Below are 15,262 nucleotides of genomic sequence, written 5' to 3'. Positions count from 1 at the left end.
TACGTTTAGGCAGGTTTTTGGGTGGACGGACGGCAACTTCGGGCGGAAACTTTGCCTATTCACTTGCGGCAACTATTCCTAAATTATTAGGTTGACATTCAGGGCCAGGGGCTGTAGTGGGGGTATTCAGGGGCTGTAGAGGGGTGCCAGGGGCTGTAGTGGGGGTGACCACAATATCATTTTACACACAGTTAATCTTAAGGCATTGATTTTAAATTTGGGTCTCTCTCCTGGTAATCTGCCATGGGGTCCTATTGCAGGGTGGAAGTTTGAGATGGTTCAGGAGTGGGCACATGTGGGAATACACAGATACAGTAGAGAGCGAGAAGGACAAAAATTGATTAGCAGCAGCATAGGATAGTGTGTAAGTATACCAAGCTGTATGCAGGTTTTTGGATGGATGGCAACTCTGATCTCGCTGGCAACTCTGTAGGCAGGTGCACCTGAGGAAGACCTGTTACGGTCGAAACGCGTTGTGCCCTTGTTTATATCACTTTTTATCAAGTAAAACTTTTTCTACTTTAATATATTCCGCTGTGGTGTCTTTTGGTGTCGAAAAGTGCCCTATCACCAGGAACCGGTGGAGATAGCTGGAATAAGCTTATTATTCACATGCTTTTATAGCTAGAGCCTGCTTTCCAAGGCTCTGCAGATCGTGAGTGACCCATTACCTCCGATTTTATTTACTTTTAAATGTTACAGTATTCTGCTATTGATTTCTTTTTATTTTAGGTTGAAATCAAGACATACCTAACATAAGTATAAGTATAATCTGTTTATTATCCATCTTTGACTGCACCTCCCTGAATCCAATTTGCTAAATCTTTGAGTTAAACTGTTCAAGAAATTAACCCATTCAGGTAAAAAAGTGCAGGGGCCTCCTGGAACCATAACTTAATTTAGATGAAATTGTTATGGCGACCAGAATGTTCCCTTAATTATATATCAAGGAGTCTTTGTGCACTGAAAACTGGGCAATACTTCCCATTAGGCTGAGTATGCACCTGCCTACAGACACATTTTTGATCTGAAGTGTGCTGGTCGGGACAAATAAGTACCAGGAGCCTGGTCCACTGTCCTCTGTAGTCCAATCAGCATTAACGGCAGAGCTGCAGAAACAGTAAAAATGTGATACTCGGACATCCCAGACATTTGAGAGCAAGTTCAATGGTTATTTCTAATCATTAGAAAAGACTGCTGAACTCTCTCTTGCTTAAAATAATAATAATAGATTACCAAGATACAGTGCAGCTTAATAAGGGAACCACATGTACTATCCCAGCAGGGAGCGCCTCCCCCTTCACGCTCTGCGTGGGAGCACTGAGTGTCACATAACTACCCAGCACTCAGTCGAACTTCAAGGAGCCCCCCTGCCACGGCAGGTAAAACAGCAGGGAAAGGGGCTCTAATCTGTATTTGTGCAGAGCTGGCGCTACCTTCATCTAGGGCACGGACTCTGTAGGGAAGGCAGCTGACTGCTGCTTGTGAAGGGGAGAAGATATGGATGGAATAAGTGTGAGATATTGGGGAAAATATGAATGGAATGGGGGGAGGGAGATATTAAGGAAAGATATGGATGGGGTATGAGATATTGGGGGAAGATATGGATGTAATTGGGGTTGGAGAAATTGGGTGAAGATGTGAATGAAACGGGGAAAGAGGGGTGGGAGATTGTGGAAGATATGGATGGAATGGGGGGCTGGAGATAATGAGGGAGGATATGGATGGAATGGGGTGGGAGATATTAGGGGAGGACATGGATGGAATTGGTGGAGGGGGTGGGAGATATTGCGGGGGAAATATGGATGGAATGGATAGGTGGGAGACATTGGGATAAGATATGGATGGAATGGGGGGTTGAAGACATTGGGGAAAATATGAAGGGTGGGAGATATTGGGAAAGATATGGTTGGAATGGGGGGAGGGAGATATTCGGGAAAGATATGGTGGAATTGGGGGAGGAGGTGAGAAATATTGCAGAAAGATATGGATGGAATGGGGGCTGGGAGATATTAGGGGAAGATATGGATGAAATGGGGGTGGGGTACATTGGCGGAAGATATTTTGGGAAAATATGGATGAAATGGGGGGTGGGAAACATTGGGGATATGGATGTAATGGGGGAAGATATTAGGGATAATATGGATGGAATGGGAGGTGGGAAATATTGGGGGAAGATATGGTTGGAATTGGTGGTGGGAGATATTAGAGAAAATATGGATGGAATGGGGTGGGATACATTGGGGGAAGATATAGATGTGAATGGATTGGGGTGGGAGATATTAGGGGTAGATATGGATGAAATTGGTGGCGGGGTGGGATATATTGGGGAAAATATTTATGCAATAGGGAGGTGGGAGACATTGGGGGCATATATGGATGTAACAAGAGTAAGAGACATTGGGAAAGATATGGATGGAATGGGGGTGGGAGACATTGGGGGGGGGAATATGGATGGAATGGATAGGTGGGAGACATTGGGAGAAGATATGGATGGAATACGGTGTGGAAGACTGGGGGAAAATATGGAGGGTGGGAGACATTGGGGGAAGATATGTATGGACTAAGGGGGTGGGAGATATTGAGGGAAGATATGGATGGAATAGGGGGTGGGAGATATTAGGAGAATATATGGATGGAATGGCGGGGTGGGAGATATTAGAAGATATGGATGGAATGGGGGTGGGCGACATTGGGGGGAAATATGGATGGAATGGATAGGTGGGAGACATTGGGGAAGATATGGATGGGATGGGTGAGGGATACATTGGGGTGGAGATAGGTGATGTGGCTAGAATTGGGGGAGGGGTGGGTGATTGGGGAAGATATGGTTGGAATGGGGGTGGGAGAGATTGGGGGAAGATATGGGTAGAATGGTACTACATTTCTTAACCCCCCTTCACAATAACAGCCCAAAACCCTGTCCCCCTCCCCCACTACAGCCCACTACCAAAGCCCCTCCAGAGATTAGGTTATGGATCCGCTCTTGCCACGTCTGTCACTCCAGGTAGACGCCAGCTCTGAAGAAACCGAGTGACAAACGTGGTGAGAGAGTGACACAAAAGAGAGACTAATCAGGACATTTGCTGTGTCATTCTCTCACCACGTCTGTAAAGCCTGCCTACCGAGAAAACCGAAGACTTAATACTAACTAAGCTATCAGGTTTCTCAGTAGGAGGGCTTTACAGTCGACCTCTCTCTCTCTCTCTCTCTCTCTCTCCAGTGTTTGCCTGAGTTAGTGCAGCACCATGGTAGTGTGCAAATAAAAAAAAAAAAAGAAGTACAAAAGGCACTTCACCCAAGACATGTTTGGTGGCTCTGTGTGTTGGGGGGGGGGGGGGGGGGGGAATGGACAGGAAGTGGAAGGGATCATTCAGTGTGTCCGATAACAGTCTCTCACACAGGAAATGCCTTGCAAGAGGAGCAGAGATAGCATTACATGTATAAGAGTTGCTGCACCTCTGCGGTCAATCATCGGAGGGCGAGCACTTTGCAAATAACCCTTTAAACTCCACAGATCGGTACCATAGGCTGCCTAAATCATGTGTGCTGGGAGTGTGACTAGCCCCTGACTAAAATGCAAATTACTCTGAATGTGCTGCTTTTTAAATCACCAAAATGGTCATGATGGGTGGAGTCACCCTTTAAACCCCTTTTACCATCACACTCAGTATATTCAGATTCAAACACAACACATTACAAGCAAAAAAATGCACATACATATATATGCACTTGTAAAATTTGGATAACTCTTTTTTAAATCTTTATTTTTGTTGTGCAGAGGGATACAAACAGTATAGTCATGTCACGACAGCTAATGACAAGAACAACAAAATACATAACTTACATGTGGTAAGGCATTTGGAGAGAAGTAGGGATATGCATGGACAAAAAATTTGGATCGGTTTGGCACTTCAGCAATTCCCTAACCCTAAATGTGTAAGTGGTTGTGGTGGTTAGGGGTAGATTGTTGTCATTTTCCCTCCCACTCTTGTTTTGCCACTTTTCAGAAATCCGGAGCACTTCGGTAGTTCGGTTCGGTACTTCCAAAATTCGGCAATTCGGACATCCGGAAGCATCCGAATGTCCGAATTTTCCTTCAGAACGAAACAAATTGCACATGTCTAGAGAGAAATTGCACAATTTTTATAGGTAGAATGACAGGCTAATAAACATGCTAAGGAAGCAGATCTAGATCAGGCTTGTAGTGTAGTCTTGTGTAAAAAAAAAAAAAAAAGTAAAATATATAGACAGTAAATAGCTGCTGAGTGTGAGTACCAGAAAAGCTAGCTAGATCAGCATGCAATAGTAGACATGAATATGTGCTCAATGGGTGTACTGCAGGCAAGTAAGAGTATAAAAAACATTTCCTGACTTGCCCAAGTTGCAACATGTAATATGCGTGGAACAGAAAAGAACCAAGTAAATGAAATCAATGAAACAGAGGCATATATATATCGTCATGAACAGAACAGAATGCACCATGAGCTACGGTACCCAAGTCAGGGGTGTGCGAAAGGGATTTGTGTCTGTAGCATACTATACAAGCCTGTCCAGCGTGAATGCCATTCAGCCAATACCACGGCTGGGCTTATCTCTTTCAGGTATGTGCAGTCCAGGATATGCCAATGTGTGGGTAATGTGAGAGGACGCTTGTGAGGAACCTCCTCGGCCCCAGGTCAATTGCAGAGCCAGCACCATAGTGCCACGAACTTGGTAGCTCCCTGAGTCAAAGTTCTTCCTATCCTGAAAAATGCGGAAGACCCTGTAAGCTTTGCATAGTGATCTCTGATTAGATTTCAGGCTCTTTCGCCGGTGTGGCTGGTGCCTTGAGGTTGAACCTCGGGCGGCTCTAGGCCCAGGTAGGCGTAACACAGAGTTGACCATTATCTTGAATGTCGAGTCGCCTATGGAGTGCTCTGCAGGCCTCTCCCCACACAGCTTCCATTCCCCAGTCAGTGGGACATGACTAGCTGTTGCCAGCTTCTTCCGCTCCTCCAAGGCAGCCCAGAAACAGTTAAAAATCACCTACAGTTTGTCCACGGTACTGTGGAACCGATCAGCTCCATGGAGTGCCTTGTCTCATGTATTGGAATTACATGTGTCCGCCATTTTGTTTGCCGCCACACACGACTGTCAGTAGATAATCTGGATAGGCATCTGTAGCTCAGTGGACCCTGATGTGTAGCTCAGCAGGGTAACCCCCATCGGTGCAGAGGGGGGAAAAGTGGGACTCTAACCACTTCTGATTGCTTGATAAGCGGAAGATCGACTGCGTCTCCCACCTAAATGCAAGAAGTAGGCAGCAGAAGGCTTTAGCATCTTTAAGGTGCATACAAGTTTCGGGTTTTCTCTCCAAGAGTGGTCCCTGCACTCTCGGTTCAGTGAGTGCTGGTATAGATGCTGATCAAGAGGAATATCACCCTATTTGAGGCAGGTAAAATTGAAAAGATTGAGGAGCTCTCTACCTGCGTCTGGCTCGATAAGCGGTCAGGCCCTGCCCCCTTGGATAACTTTTTTAGACCACAGGTTCCCAATTATTTTTTCCGTGGAACCCTTTGACATTGTGTAGCAACATCATGGAACCCTCCAAAAAATTTAGCACCATAGCACAAACCATTTAATTAACAGAGCATGTTTTCTTTTTAATTTCTATAGATAGTAAACAGATTGTAGTACTTAGGAACATGTGTGCTTCTGTGTGTAGCGTAGGTGTTTGTATATAATTTTAGCATTTGAATACACGGGTGTTTGTATGCTTGAATTTACGTGCAGTGGTTGGTTTGGATGTAGTGCTAGATTTGAAATGCTGATGTACATTTGTGTTTGAGTGACGTGTGTTTGCATATATTTTTAGAGTTGGAGTTCAGGGGTGTCTTTGTAGGTCATGTTTGTGTTTGATTGCTGGGATGTCTGCACGTACACATATATACAAAACACATTAACATATAGAAACACACACACATTGACCAGAGGCGTAACTAGAAACCACGGGGCCCCGGTGCGAAAAATGGACCCGCGGTCGCAGGGGTCTACAGGGCCCACTGAAGTGACGGGCCCAGTCGCAGCTGCGAACCCTGCGACCGCGGTAGATACACACAGTGACACATGCACACAGGTCAGAATGTTTATATTGCAGTCACACTCCTGTTAGGTTACCTTTTTTCAGCAGGAGGGTGACTTGCATGGAGGGCCGCTGGTGTGCTGCTAACATCTACTGCTCACCTCTTTCCGTCCCGTTTGGCACGCACTATTTCTGGGAGGAAGTGACAGGCTGTCACTTCCTCCCAGGATCTGATACCACAGGAGCCCGGTCGCGCTCTTAAACGGCTTCAGCACCTGACCTGGCCCCTGTCCAGCAATACCGATCAGGTGGCCCTAAGTGCCTGGGCCACCTGATAAGCAAATCGCTGCGGAACCCCAATTTTGTTCCCGCAGAACACCAACTAGGAAATGCTGTTTTAGATTATTTTATGTCTGCAATGTGTCTATTTAGTAAATTCACTAAACTCACTTTAACTTTTGTTTGTGGTGAGTTCAGCGGGCGTTTTACAATTCTTTGAAACTACAGGCAACTGACAATTATTACGATCGGTATTTATATAGCGCCAACCTATTCCGCAGCGGTTTTACAATGATTTCTACGGCAGCACCAAGTGAATTAGAGAAATCATGATTCAACAAAAAAACAGAAGCAACAGGCGCACAGCTATAAATGTAAACTGTACATCATAACGTCGCTGAACAGCTAGTGAAGTAAAACTATGATCAATAAAACCACAGTAAAAAAATATTGGTGATCAGTGAAGGATTTATAGAGATGTAATAAACATGTCAGCATGTCACAGGCCGCTCTAACCAGCACCCAGCCCTACACCATCTCCCACTCTCCCTGAGCCCAGACAGGGCAGTGACGTCACTTCCGGAGTCCTGGCTTAGCCTTGGCCATCTTTAGCAAGCTGCCAGCATCCCCAGCCTATCACAATAACAACAGGGGCCTAACGTCAGCGCCACAGCCGGCGTCCCCCGCCAGGTAATTAGAAGCCATTGGACCCTCCCTTTCAGGCCACCTTATATTGTTTATCACTCGCTTCCTGCTTTACACAGGCGTTTCCTGAAAACACACCAGGGGCACGGCCCAGATGAAGAACGTCTGCGGGCTCCTATTGCTCGCCACCCACGTCAATCATAAATCCCTGTGTCCCTATTGGCTCACGCGTTTTAAAGCCACAGAGTGCTCAGGCGGTTCACGGCTGCGTCAAGCTCCCTCTGAAATGGGCGGGGCGTGCTACGTCTCGGGTTCGTCCCTATTGGTGGGCGGAAGTGCCCGTCCTGGACGTCATGGGTCTTCCAGCGGCGTGGATTGGCTGGTTGCGATCTCGTCAGGCCTCGCCCCTCCTCCGGCCGTGCCGCAGGGTTTGGTTGACTCTCTGCAGTGTAGCGCTCGGCATTTGAGGCGGAGTGGGAGTACTTTGTGTGCGCTGGGGGAGTGGGAGACTGTGTCCCCGGTGTCAGGTAACTTCCTCTATGGCTCCCAGTGACCCGGCATAGTGTAACTCTCCATCCATGGTGCAGGGGCAGCTCCCAGTGCGGCCTGGCCCTCCATAGCCTGTCACAGGGGGCTCCAGGGCACCAGCAGAGCCCCCAGTACATGGAAACCCCTGGAGGCAGCTATATTCTCTGTGACAGGGGCAGGCAACCTGCTGCACTCCACATGTCATGGGCTGGCAAGGCATTATGGGAAATGTAGTCCATAACATCTGGAGTCCAGAAGGTGGCCTGCCTACCCCCTGCTCTGTGAGGTGTGTGCCTTGGTGCCAATGGGCATGAACTGGGTGGAGGGCTGCCAGGTTCACCATTGTTTAATGGACACACTGCCCTCATACAGGTTACAGGCAAAGTGCTGCCCTGCAGTGTGTAGAGTTACTGTACAGTTTGAGAGGTCAGTCAGTTATTGGGATTAGGGTTATTAGCAGAATATCTGCCATGAGCAATTTTGCCTTCTCTCATGGTGCAAATAAAGGCTGTATATTACATGCCATGCCTATTCATGCCATGCCCATCTATGCTCATTTGAGCTGGGCCCTCAACACCCTCTGTGCGTCCAGATATTTGATTACCAATATACTCGTCTCTTAGCCTGCCCATTGTACAGCGCTGTGTATTTGTGGGCGCTTTATTATTAATAATAATAATAATGTGTTCAGAAAACACTGTGACTTGGGCAAATGTAATTGGGGGTTTTCTGCACATTGTAAAACATGCTACCGTATTTATTGTACAGACTACTTTAGTGATGCAAATATAGTACATCTTATCCGGTATACACAATCACTTGTGCATGGTTTGCATTGATTAAAATGAACATGAAAATTCCTATATTTAATATCTAAATATTTTCAGGTGGCCACATTATAAAACTGTTAAACTCGCAGTATATAGAGCTGTTATTTTTCACTTGTGTGTGATACATTTTGATAGTCACTACTGGTATAGAGGAATTGGTGCCGTCTTGCCTTCATTGGAAGCTTTATCTAAATATTTCTCATCTTTTAATGTCTCTGGTATTTTCTACATCCATAAAATTATTTTGAAAGTGTGAATTGATAGAAATTGAAAACTTTAGGCCGAAATAGCCAAACTGAAAGCATGGTTGCCTTGGAGAATAATTGGAATAAAGCTGTTGTGGCTAAATTTGAAGTTTACTTTGAATTCCAGTCACTTGTTTGTGAATAACCCTGGTAAGAACTGTCAAAAGTTGTCCAAGGCTTATTGTTTCACTATTTTGTGATGGGCCAAAATTTTTTTTTTATGCTGTCTAAGCATCACAATAAACAAAGTATACATTTAGTTATGAATGACCTAAGCAACTATAACTTTAACTCTTCAAAGTTATATGCTCAATAGCACTAGTTGTAGATGGTAGTTTTGTCCCTAAGACAGCTGCCTATTTTTCCTGTATACTAGGCCCTGCTCAGATGGGGATATAGTAATTTTTCTAATTTCTTCATTCAGTGGCTTTAATGTACCCTGAAAAATGATACTTATAATCAAACAAGAACGATTGTAAACTAACTTATGCTGGATTTGTGGATACATCACTTGCCATCTTTTTGCTTATACAATGGTATGCACTAAAGAGAGAACTGTCAGGAATTCAAAGTGAATTTAAGGTCCAAAATTCTCAGTTTGGCTATTTTGGCTTTTAATTTGAAAATGCTAAGCAGTTATTTTGCTGTATTCTAATTTGCCTCCAGTCTGGATTTCTGTCATAGAAACCCAGGACACTGAGATAAATTTTAAATGATTTGTCATTTTAATGCTTTTTTTTTTTTAATTTTATCTTTTTTATTGCAAGCAATTGTTGTGGTCAAAAGCTGAAGGTGTTGCATAGGAGAAATTAGTGGGGTTTTTTTTTTTTGTTTTGTTTTTTTGTTTTCCTTCTGAAAATGTACTTTTCTTGTGGTGAAGTAACTTAAGATTGTTGGACTGTAGTTTAAGCTATTTGTGTAGTGAGCCTTTAGACGTGCATTTGATTTCCAAGTCTTGGCCTACTTCCTTATAACATTATAACACATCAGTCTTGTTTTTTGACCTAGTAAAATCATTGGTAATCTTTGTAAATGTTGTAAACTTTGTATGTTACAGAACTTTTTTTTTTTCCTACTTATATTACAGATGTACAGAAACATTGATTGATGTTTTGTTGTTTAAAGATTTACTCCAACCAAAAAAGTTTCCCTCACCTCAAACATATTTACAAGCGCTGAGGCCAAGTTCTCCATTAAGCCCAATCTTTCTCTGCTAATGTCATTCCCACTATCTACCAGCAGAGAGATGTAGGGCTAGTGTGCTTGGCAGAGGAGAGGACATTGGCGGCACGTGGGGATGCCACCATTGGACACGTGTTGCCAGCATGCTGTGCGTGCTGCCGTCAGATGTCCAGTATGCACAGAGTTGATATTGGACTGGATCTTTTGACTCCCCAATGATGCTGCCAACAGTGGAGCGATACATCTGGCAGGGAATAGGTTAAACTCTGTATGTTTGGCATTTCATAGTGAAATGCTGGACATACAGACTCCAGATAACACTACTTGTAATCACTGAAGTGTTCATAGTGCTTGGAGTAACTATTTAATACTTTGATTTGTCACAACTACTCTAAAATTAGAGATGATGTTTTTCTTAGATTTCCAGGTTTACTATTTATTTCTTAAAGGCAAATTACACCATAGAATAAAATTGTGAAATTACTTTTAACTCTCTTGTCAACCATTTCTTGTGATACTATTTTCTTTTAAGTGTAACATGCTCACAATCCAGTTTATTCCACACCAGGCCACACAGTGCATTGTTTTTCTCTCTGTGCTTGGTCTAGCTGAATTCCACATGTAAAGGACAGAGCTTATATACTGTTGATTGTCTGTAGAGAGCAGTAAACTCCGGATACCTACATGTATTCTATATTTTATTGATGGTAATGTTTCTGTGCTATGATGATCTCATATCCTGACAGAGTACTTGGCATTTTATGTCTTTAAGTAATTTAAATTCAGCCTTATATTAGAAAACTGATCGATTGTCAATATTTATTTAGGTTTAAAAGATAGTTTTCTCTGTTGAATGAAGCCAACTAAAAATATCTTTCAGGATCCCAAATTGCATTTCATACAACTTTCTCACCGTTGCTGTACTTATTTGCACTTCAGTGGAAAAGCTTAGAAAAACATATTTGGGGATTTCTAGTATGTTGGCTTAGGAGCGTGTTGACAGATACTTCTGTATTCCAGAGAGAACTACACTGTGCTAGCTAAATATCTGTTCAGGAGTGCCTGGTCCGAAGAGCAATAGTTTGAAGAAAGACTTGTCACTGTACTCTGTGTTAGGTGTTATGTGACATTTACTGCTCCATGAAGTTAAGAACTAAGTGGACCTCCCTCAAGCCCCAATGCCTAGTTGGATTTTTGTGTCAAATTGCGTACATTTTGTTGCAATAGATAGGGTGTGTGTGTGTGTGTGTGTATATACACACACACACACACACAAAGGGGTGCACTCACAGTACTTCAAAATGAATAAGTGGTTTAATGTGGAAAATATAAATTTACATCTGCATCAAATCGATGTTTCAAACCCTCCGCGTCGAAATGTTGATTTCATGGAGATGTAAATTTATATTTTCAACATTACACCACTCCCCTTATTCTATTTGTTTATACTTTTACTCGGGTAAGCACCCAGGCACAGAAGCTTTTTTGGTTTTTGTTAATACAAGTAAGGAGAGTGCAGATCATCTCTCTCTATCTCTCTCTTTTGCTCTATAATCATTTTTAGTGTATTTGATAAGTATTGTACCCACCATCGGATCATTTCCAGATCTTGGTCAGCAGTAAATCTAAGTTGTCTGTTTTTCTTTTTATATCTTCTCTCTCTTACCAGTACTTGCAAAACGTTCTCATGACTAAAGCAATTTCACATGGCAATGAGTAACTTACCGTATTTAACATGCAACTTTCCAGTTAATTTCTTATTTTGGAGTGATTTATTCAGTTAGGAAAGGATTACCTATACCCATTACACTAGAAACCTAATGAAATTCAAACTGAAATGCAACCAAAAAGATCTGGTTCAACAAAGGACCTGGAAAACGTTAAAAATTAAATTTGAGTCTGACATTGTCATCCATATTTTACTTTTTATGTTTTTGTTTTAGTAAAATTGTATAGAGGTTCTCTATATTGACATAAACGCTGTACTTTACAGCTTTTCTTGTAATTCTGTCTCTGCATATTTTATCTACTAGATAATTTCAATTATAATGTCCAATTTAGATTTTATTTGATTAAAATATGGTTTAACAGAAGGCTTAAATGACTGTTTAAAATTCACATTTTAACTAGTCCTTCACAAATGTCTGCTATACACATATTCTCGCGGTTTGCATGAAATATTGTGCTGACATTCTTTGAATTTAACAGGAGTGAGGAACGTACCTCTCTGCAGAGAGCACTTCTCACATCAAGTGGCAAGATTTTCTAAATTCATGCAACCTGATGACCATTTTACTTGCCTTGTGTTGCCAACACTCATTTTGAAGCCATTTTCATAGGTCTGTCAACATGCTTCCATTGCTGGTTCCTAGGATATATGGATGTTTGCCACCCATATTCAAGGTATTGAACTTGGCAGTGCTTTAAGGGTAATTCACTAAAATATGAATTTGTGGTCAAAATAGCACTGGAAAAATTCTCTATGTTTCTAAGACATTGGTTAATACATACAGTATAGTGTTTAGGACTTTGTATTTTTCTGTTTGCAATGTGGGTATTTAAAATATTTATTTTGGATGCTTTTATTGCTTTTGTGCTTAATCGGTTTCCTCTTGCTTAAATAAATGGAGCATCTGTATTTAGTGAAGCTACTCCTAGTTTTCTTTTCTAACAGGGTCAACGTTTCACACTCTCTGGCATTGTTTATACAAACCATTTGAGTACTTGCCTCTTGGCTTGCTCCTGACTCCCTAGGTTTATGTGTGTGGCCAAAAATGAAAGCTAGGCGATTGTATTGATCCCAGGTAGTACCTTAATGATGCTGATTGCATTGGAAGCTTTCCAGACCATTTATTGGTGCTGACATCGGCAAAGTGACAGAAAGATATAGGACAGAATGTAGATATTCCTCCATTATTATAAAAATGGGAAACCCCAGTGCAGACACAAGGGGAAAAGGCTTCCCTCGGTGGTGACATATGCTGTTTGAAAATTAATTTTAGACTGTCACTAAGCATGCTAAAATTAATACATTTTGGTTTCTGAAACTCCCTGTAACTATCCTACTATTTCTTAGTGCCAGTTCTACTGTGATTTTCTTTGCGTGCCCACCACCGATTTTACAAAATAAAGTTGTACAGTACTTGAAATGCTGACGTGTGCATGTTGAACTTGCTGTAAGGGAACTGCTCTACTCATTCTCAGTCACATGTACTTTAATTCATGAATGAGTCACAGTACATATGAATTAAATAACTCACAAATCTACACTCTGGGAGAGAGAGATGGCATATGTACAGCACTCTTACTGAAAGCAATGTGAGAACCAGGCTTTGCTGAGAAATCTACGCTAATTCTCGGTGTGTATTGTCCGTGCCAATTTGTAGGTAACTATAGCCATTCAGATGGGTGAGTATCCCTTTAATTGAGCTAAATAAGTGTTTGCAGATTTTCATTATTTATATAGTGACACCATTATCTGCAGAGCTTTACAACTAATAGAATGGAGATAGTTGACAAATAATTGACATACATAATAAATGAGACAAGAAGAAGGCCCTGGTCAAACAAGCTTACATATGAGGAAGGGGGTACAGGTACACAATGAGAGATAAAGTATGTATATACATGTAGCTAAATGTTCCAGCTTGCTACAACACACACAACTGTGCTGCTACTCACAGTATGACAAAGAGTGAGCAGCACTCACTCCAAAGTATTATCTAATAATAACATTATTATTTTTATAGATTGAATATGTTTCAAGGCAGTGTGCGAGGAAGAATGGGTGCAGTCTCAGTTGTGGACTTTTTAGACTGCTCATTTTCTCTTCCAGTTTGCTGATTCATCTCTTCAGAACTTTATTGAACTAGTACAGATGGTAATATGAAGTTTTATCTCTGGAATATTTTGTGACTCTTCTTTCAAAGGGCCACTCTAAGTCTCTCTAACTCAAGTCAACTTTAGCTTAAAAGGTTACTCCACCTCTGACAGCTTCATGACCAGAGTTCCAGGCTGGCTAATATCAATTCTGTGCAAATTGTATTTCTATTAATCTAGGAGCCAGCTAAAAAAGTTAGGAGACAGTTTTTGTTGTGTTTATTTATTTATTTATTTATTTATTTATTTATTTATTTTAAACAACAAAAAATAAAATTTGTAAAACCACAACCGCTTAATATAGTGGTTCTGGTGTCTATAACCTGTCCCTGCAGTGTTTACATTGCTGCCTAGTAACATCTTTAGTGGCAGTCACTCAAGCGGTCACTAGAGATGCTTCCTATACATTTAGTGTCTCCACTGTCTGCATTGAGGCGCTCAACGTTCACCATAGAGATGCATTGATTCAATGCATCTGAATGAGGAGATGCTGATTGGTGCAGCGTTTTGATGCACATGTAGGAAAGAATTGAATTGGCTGAAATCATCATGATTGAATTATTACCAGCCGCAGTGAGACCAGCGCAGCGTTTGGGGAAAAAAGGTGAGTAAAGACACTTTTCCCATGCGATCAGAGGAAGGGTGATCAACTAAAAAGACACACACCCCTGATTTGACACACTCACAAAATATTTTATTTTATTTATGTCCATCCAGTCTCTCTACCTTTTGGGAGAGTGGACCCCTTCCATGGGGTCCAGTGTGGCTACCGTCATTTTCTTGCTCTGCTTCCTTTTGCGCTCTTTAGTGATGCCGTGGCCGGACTGATGTCCTATCCCGGCTCCTGGCATAACAGGGTGCATGCGGAAGCGGAACATAAAAAGCAGGAAGGTGATGTCTAGCTCTTTGCTCGCCTTGGGGGGGGGGCCCTAATGTGGTCTCGGCTGACAAACACCTCTGCTCAAGCCATGGCAACCTGACACCTGGGATTTGTTGAGACCTACAATAAATCTGTCTAAAAAACACTTTAAATGCTCAGTCTATTTTCTTCATTTGTACAGATAGCGTAACTCAGGGCACAAGGACCCTGCACAGAGCATTGAAATAGTGCTGTGTTACGGTCTTCTGGATTGGCAGATGTTCACACCAGGCTGACATGCCAATTCTTTGTGTAGACATGCCCCCTTTTTGGATGTTGCATGTGACCTGATTCACATCACTGGTCCTCCCCTTTTTTCTGGATCTGCATCTGCAGGGATTATAGGCATTTGGGAAAATAGATGGCTCTGATTGCCTACATATATTGCAACTACTAAAATAGTGTGTTGTTAATAATAATAGAAAATCAACAAATAAAAGAAAATCTGAAGACTGCTAATGTCTGTAGAGCAGGTAATCACGTGGAGTTTTACAGGAGTTTCCATGCAATAACCAGCTCAGCCTGGGTTAGAAAGTAACCCCTGTCCTGTCCTTGGTGATCACCAGAATTACCTGTCATGGTCTTATAGTTAGTTCTATCCAGACTGAGCCACACCCTTTCAAGAACTTGGAGACACGCCATTGAAAGACATACAAGGGAATCAGTTCAGGAAAATGTCTGCTGCTTAAAG

At 42.3% G+C, this 15,262-nt stretch overlaps 1 protein-coding gene across 1 annotated transcript in view; it reads left to right on the top strand.

Annotated features, from left to right (window-relative positions):
* Positions 1 to 7,386: 7,386 nt before the first annotated feature.
* RAB5B (RAB5B, member RAS oncogene family) overlaps positions 7,387 to 15,262 on the top strand; it is a 41,911-nt gene continuing 34,035 nt past the window's right edge. Inside the window, exon 1 of the mRNA XM_063426830.1 lies at positions 7,387 to 7,515. The gene's annotated coding sequence lies outside the window, so the exon portion shown is untranslated. The remainder of the gene's footprint in view (positions 7,516 to 15,262) is intronic.

Source organism: Pelobates fuscus, chromosome 1 (assembly GCF_036172605.1).
Source record: "Pelobates fuscus isolate aPelFus1 chromosome 1, aPelFus1.pri, whole genome shotgun sequence".
Taxonomy (NCBI): domain Eukaryota; kingdom Metazoa; phylum Chordata; class Amphibia; order Anura; family Pelobatidae; genus Pelobates; species Pelobates fuscus.
The sequence above is the reverse complement of the archived record's forward strand: the minus strand, read 5'-3'. Positions and strand labels throughout refer to the sequence as shown.